At 41.4% G+C, this 6443-nt stretch overlaps 1 pseudogene across 1 annotated transcript; it reads right to left on the minus strand.

The window, feature by feature from the left end:
• Positions 1-4036: 4036 nt before the first annotated feature.
• LOC147609021 (protein CDI pseudogene) lies at positions 4037-5852 on the minus strand (annotated as a pseudogene). Its single transcript, XR_015264365.1, has one exon. The product of XR_015264365.1 is annotated as a protein CDI pseudogene (transcript).
• Between the last annotated feature and the right edge of the window lie 591 nt (positions 5853-6443).

Here is a 6443-nt window from a genome sequence, read left to right on the forward strand (position 1 = left end):
AAAAGAGAGTGTGGGCAAACATTTACAAGCTAAACATGGTTATTGTGTGACTCATATTAAAGCGTTTTTGGTGTAGAGGATGCACAAAGCTCCAAACCTACATTATGAGCCAAAAATATTTAATAATGATTTCATAAAATTTGGGTACATTATAATCTTTATGAGAAACGTTAGAGTGAGTGGGCATCCTTGGAGAATGCCTGCAGAAATGAGAATATCACTGGATTAAAACTTAGGCATAGTGATCAACTGATTATACAGTGCTTTGATGATGATTCTCTGCTCTTTTTAAGAGCTAAGAACAACAATGTTAGACTGGCCCTAGACATTGGACATGAATTTTCTATTGCTTATGGCTTCAAATGCAATATTCAGAAATCCAGAATCATTAGTTTGACAGAAGATAATGATTTTAAAATTAAAGAAATGGGAAGGTATCAGAGTTCCCTTTCATAACTGGATTGATATTTGCAACACAGTGTTGAATGCTTATATTATGTTCTTATGCCCAGTGATGGACTTTGGCAAGTGTCATTCAAAGAAAATTATAGGGCTTATTAGAGACTTTCTATGGAGGAATGGTAAAGTAACCAAAAAGAACCTCAGCCCAGCCTGGTTAGCTTGGGACAAATTGTTTGTTCCAAAAGATGAAGGTGGTATTGGTATTATTCACATGCCAACTCACTATATTGCAAGGACTGCCTTGATGCCTCCTAAATGTCTGCTTCAGATTACTCCTTGGGCCTTAATGATAAGGAACTAGTTGAGTCATCTGAGGTTTTTGCTAAAGGTAAATGGGTGAATTTGGGTTGGATAAACTGTTTTCTTTTGCCCCTCTTAAGGTTACTAACTCTGCAGTTGGTAAAATGTTATGCAAAAGATGGAAAGAGTGTCTGGGTCTCATGACTTGGGATGGGGGATGTAGGGTGACTAGCAATTCTATGCTCAGCTTGGGAATTTGGTGGACACACAAATTAACCCCCCTCTAGGCTTACTTGACATCTCCTCAGCTAAGAAGCTTAATAAAGAAGGTCTTAGGTACTTGAATGATTTGTTGGGATTGGGATGTGTTGGATGGAAAGAGGTGGATCACATAACTTGGGAATTTCAGTTGTCTGGTAGAGGGAGTGGTAATTCAAGCATTTGATCTAATCCAAAGGGAGCTGTGTTCTACTGCAATTGATGAATCGGTTTGGATTAAAGATTGGTCTTGGCTTAATGGTGTCAAGCTAAAGGATGGCAAAACTAGGGAGCTGTACTCCTTGATGAGATGTGGGGTTGTTGATGTGGAATATTGCAACAAAAGTTAGAAAGTGAGCTAGAGCCCTACTTTTTGGAAAAAGAGGTGGAAACTTTTATGGGAAAGGTAGGTTCCTAAGAAGTTCTAGGTATTTATGTGGAAGGTTGGTATGTGGGCCTTACGTATTGGTTCTAAACTCCAAAAGAGAAGTATCTCTAGTGGTATCTGCCCCAGATGTAGATCCTCAGTAGAGGATGGTAAACATGTTTTTTGGGATTGCCCAACAATCAGAGGGACGTGGTCAAAGATCTCCAAATGGACAGAGAAAGGTTTGGGCATTCAAACATTATGGGGGGAATGGATCCTAGGTAAATGGTCAGTCAGATGAACATGCTGGGCAGTTATTTAACATTATCAAAGCTTGTGTTTTGTGGGAAATCTGGTCCACTAGGAATGCCATTATTTTTCTGAAGGTCTCAAGTGCTGGTATGCAAGAGTCAGATTTAATGCATAAATGTGTGTGCATGTGCTAGTGTGTATGCAATGTGAATAACCTAAGATGTACTGAGTTGGACTTGCTGTTAAGGAATCTGCAAAGGAACATCATCTGACTTCTGACCTGGTCTGGATGAAGGTTCAATCATACTGGGAGTGAGCTCCTAATTGTTGACTTTTATGCTGCAAGTGAAGTGTTGGGAGGGGAAAAAGAGACTCCCTAGATTTGGCCCTAGAACTTAGAGGTGGTATCTTAAGGAAAAACAGGTTGATCACACTTTTGTTGCTTTTATAGAGAACCCAATGGGAACCAGACCCACAGTGAAGATATGGTCTAAGAAGGGGAAAAAGTTGGAAAAACAGTCCCCTAGAGGTTGCACTACTGAAGCAATGATTGAGGCATGTATCTTGTTGGGTTATCAGATATCTTGGGAGCACTCTAGCTTCTTGATGGGGGAGGAGAGATGGGATTTTCTTTGTAAGATTTTAAATGAAGCGAAAAGTGATATGTAGAGGACTGTAGGGAAGTTCAATTTTTACTTTGTACTCTACTGTATTTCAGTATATTTGGACCTCTTTTAAGTTTATATATATAACTATTATTATTGATCCCAAAAAGAAAATGGGTATAGTATTTTCTATAGTGCATGCTCCACTTCTTTGATTAACATTGTAGAAATGTTAACTACTTAACATGATTAATAGAAAATTAAATTGTTCTCTCTCTCTCTCTCTCTCTCTCTCTCTCTCTCTCTCTCTCTCTCTCTCTCTGCATTTTAATATGTAGATAAAAGGGACTCTAAGATTAACTTATTTGTATGTATACCTACATTTAATTACAACTATATTATTCATCATTGATATTAATACCACCATTATGAATATCTTGATGGTATTAATATCTATTTTGTTATATGTGATTGTTTATCTATGTATGTATTATATTCCCACACCCATGCCACCAAATAATGCCTATTTTTAAGGCCTATAATGACCCCTCCACTTCTTTAAAGCTCATGTGCATGCATAGAGGGGATTAGACTTAAACCACTTTTATGAACAATCATTGTGCATACGTATGTATGTATGTATGTATTATAGTTCCCCACCCCCACCAAATAATGCCTACTTTTAAGGGACCTATAATTTATAGCTCATGTGCATGCATATATTAATAGAGATGGGATTAGACTTAAACCACTTTTATGAAAAATCATTCTAGAGATGAGCCTACTTGATAAAAAAGAAGTGGGATACATTTGACAAGTGCCAAACAAAAAGTCTTCACGGACTAAATTATTTAAGGATTAAAAGGGGTGCTGAGTACAAGTCTCAAGAGTTCCTGGATTTTCAGCAACAATACCCCACATTAAAGTTGGGCAACGGGCTACTTCAAGAAAGTCTTCGATGTGAAATAGGTGTTAGGTAGCTACAAATGAATTCTTCCCACCAAAATACCATGATTAGGCTTGACTTTCAAGATGTCTAGAGCACCTTTCCAAAAAGGAGACTAGGTAGCATGATCAAAAAATGAACACAAATTAATGTGTGCTCTCTTACTTGTATTGCATCTTAAGATCTTCTTGGCCCTCATGTGGTCTTCCACTACTTATGGTGGCACCATAATCTATGTACGTTGGAGAAAAGATAGGTTGGCTTTAACCTAAAGCTTGCTCTTTTTTTTTTAACTTTATCTTTTTTATCTCTTCGCTTGAATGTAAAAAGTACACACACAAGTGCCATCGCTTACACATAGGAGATTTGAACCCACAACCTGGTGACCCTCAAACGACATTGGAACCACTCCACTAACACGTGATCAGCAAGCTTGTTCATTTTTTTCAATTGGTGAGAAGAAAAAGTGCCTCCTCAAATTATTTGAAAAACAACATTAATTCGATGAAAATCTAAAGATCTGATTTTGCTTGCATTGTTGTTCAGAAACCGTGCTTAAGGTACAACTTGGCTAACTACTTCTACAAAATTTGATGAGGAAAACCACACACAGACAGATGTGTCAAATGTAATCTTGTCATAGTGAAGACAACTCAACCAAAAGCAATGCAAACATCATGCACCTTTATCCACACCCGTCTACGTCCCACTCAACTTTCGATTCTCTCAGGTTTTCAAAATTACTTTCAGAATCTGAAACCCTTGGGAAATTTAAAGATTTTGAGTTAATCTAGTCATAAATTTCCATATTTACTTTACTTACCTTTGGATTAGGGCAAGGGTATTCACTGCTAACTTAATGGAACTGCAAAAGGTGGTTCGGGAAAAGCTAGGCCTTAAGCCACCTTCATAATCTTAAAACGTAATGTTTTATGAATTCTAAAAATAAAGAATGACAATGTCATTCCAAGTACCGGTTAAAGCAAAACCATACATAGGGCAGAGAATCTCCAATGGACACAGATGATATTTTAAGCTTTGTAATTGCAGGGATCTACTTAGAGCTTTGTAATTGCAGGGATCTACTTAGAGCTCATGCATGGATTTGACTCAGATGGCCACCAAAATAGGGTTTGATCTCTGCATGCATAGATGTATTGAACCCTTGCATGCATTAGTGCAAATACACCTTCCAAAGCCACAGTATGCAATACACACGCTAGGGCTTTCTCCATACATGGATCCACTGATTCCATGCTATCCAACAGCATAAAGCTAAAAGGCATGGTCACCACAGAGTAGGGAATGTTGACAGCTTAATCCTTGCTATACATTCTTGCACTAGCAAATCTTTCTTCCAACAGGGTCACATCCTCCGGCTTCAAAGCATGAGCCTCTTTGCCATTGCCATTGCCATTGCCATTGCCACTGCCAACAACTCCACCACCACTGGCCGGGAGTATCCTCTCCTGCAAATAGAAGAGCAGAAGGCGTTGCAAGGCCGCAACTTCTTTTAACCGGCTCTCCAGGTCAGCCACCCGCTCCTCAAGCTTGCTCTCACGCTCAGCAAGCCACCCATCCAGAAGGTGGACAAGCTCACTTTGAATAACCTTCTGGATCATGCGGGACCGCTTGTACTCGTCCGTCTCCTGAAGCCACTCCTGGGCGTAGCCGCAGTTCTGCCAGGCCTCAAACCAAGGCCCTCCCGATGTGTAGTGGATGGCCTTAGGCAGGACATGGCTGCCTGGGGGCATTTCATTGTGGCCAACAAGGAAATTCCATGTGAAGGGGATGGATCCAATGTCCTTATCATCAAGCCACATAAATCTGTGGAGGAAAGCACCAGATTGGGAGTTCACAACAGCAGGGCTGAGTACCCTATTCTTCGGATGTGAGCAATTATAGAGAACCATGGATGACCAGTTCTTGCGAGGGTATGTCGTCTGTACGACCCCATCCATTTTGGTGGCAGTCTTAGGCGTGTAGTCATGTTGGACACACATGATGGCATATTTGTCATCGATGAGCTCTGCGAGCTCTCGGATGTCAGCTGTGTAGAGAAAATCACAGTCCACAAACATGGCCCATCCATCATAACCTGCAAGGTAAGGGGTTAAGAACCTAGTGAAGGAGAACTCTGTGCTCTCTGTGGGATCTTTGCTACGGCTGTAGATCCCATTGCGACGAAGCTCGGCCTGCTTGATGGGGACGACTTCAATCGGGAATGTGGCATGTTTAAGCAGGGAATGGCGGCATACCTCATAGGCAAGATCCTCTCTACTGTCATAGCCGATAAAGATCTTGAGCTTGGTGATGGGGCGTCCGCTTTTGCAGATCACAGGGCCGCCCATGGCTGTGGGGGAGGCGGGTATGGGGGCGGGGGGGGCAGCTTCAGCTATGGCGGGAGAATCAGAAGATTGCGAAGAGTAGAGTAGGGTAACGGAGCCAAGGAGGGCAGATGCGCCGAAGAGGAAGAGGTTGCCGCCATGGGACCTCGATGAAGAACTGGGGAAGAAGCGGAATGCAAGAGAGGAGGAGGTTGCAGGAGAGAGAATGCGACAAGGAGGGGGAGATGAAGAAGAAGAAAGAGTGTTTCTGTGTAAGAGAGCAGACGAGAGACGCCTCCTTGCTTGCCTCGCCAGAACGCTACGCCAGGCCATGGCTGGTGAAGTAAAGCTTTTAGCGCGCCTGTCTGTCGCCACTCTCTAGTTAGTTGTCCAAGGCTTGGTGTGAAGCGAATGAGCTTTGCTTTGTAGCTATGCCAATATTATATTTTAATGGCAGCTGGAGCTTGGCTGCCTTCAACATTTTCACGGACACCTTTGCCTCACACTATTATTATTGTGTTCATAAAAACTCCATATGTCAGGGGTGGGGGGGCCAGTGTAAATGTTAAGAGGTTTCTTTCAACAAATTTTGCCATAACTTGAAGGTATTTAGTATTACCCAAAATCTTGCAATTTCCAAACCTTTCACTCTAAAATTAGAAAGTAATTTTTAAATTGCAAAGTACAACGATTTTTTGTGCACATTGGTGAGGACAATAACCAGGTGGATAAGGCATAAACCGTTCACGGATACGACGATTCTGGCCCACCTTCTCCCCCTCACTCCTCAAAGAGGTGAAAGCAAAAGAGAGTCCTCGCAAAAAGAAGAAGAAGAACAGTGTTGGGAAAAAAATGGAGAAATGTACACATTTGCCATTGGCTTCTCATTAAACCCAGAAATCAAGCCAATAAAGGCATGGCACCTCCAAATCTTTGTAAATAAGTCATGGTTAGGGGTAAGGGAGTAGCCTAGTGGTAAAGCTGCT

This window comes from Cibotium barometz, chromosome 52 (assembly GCF_041138505.1).
Source record: "Cibotium barometz isolate CiBa-2024 chromosome 52, ASM4113850v1, whole genome shotgun sequence".
In the NCBI taxonomy this organism is placed as follows: Eukaryota; Viridiplantae; Streptophyta; class Polypodiopsida; order Cyatheales; family Cibotiaceae; genus Cibotium; species Cibotium barometz.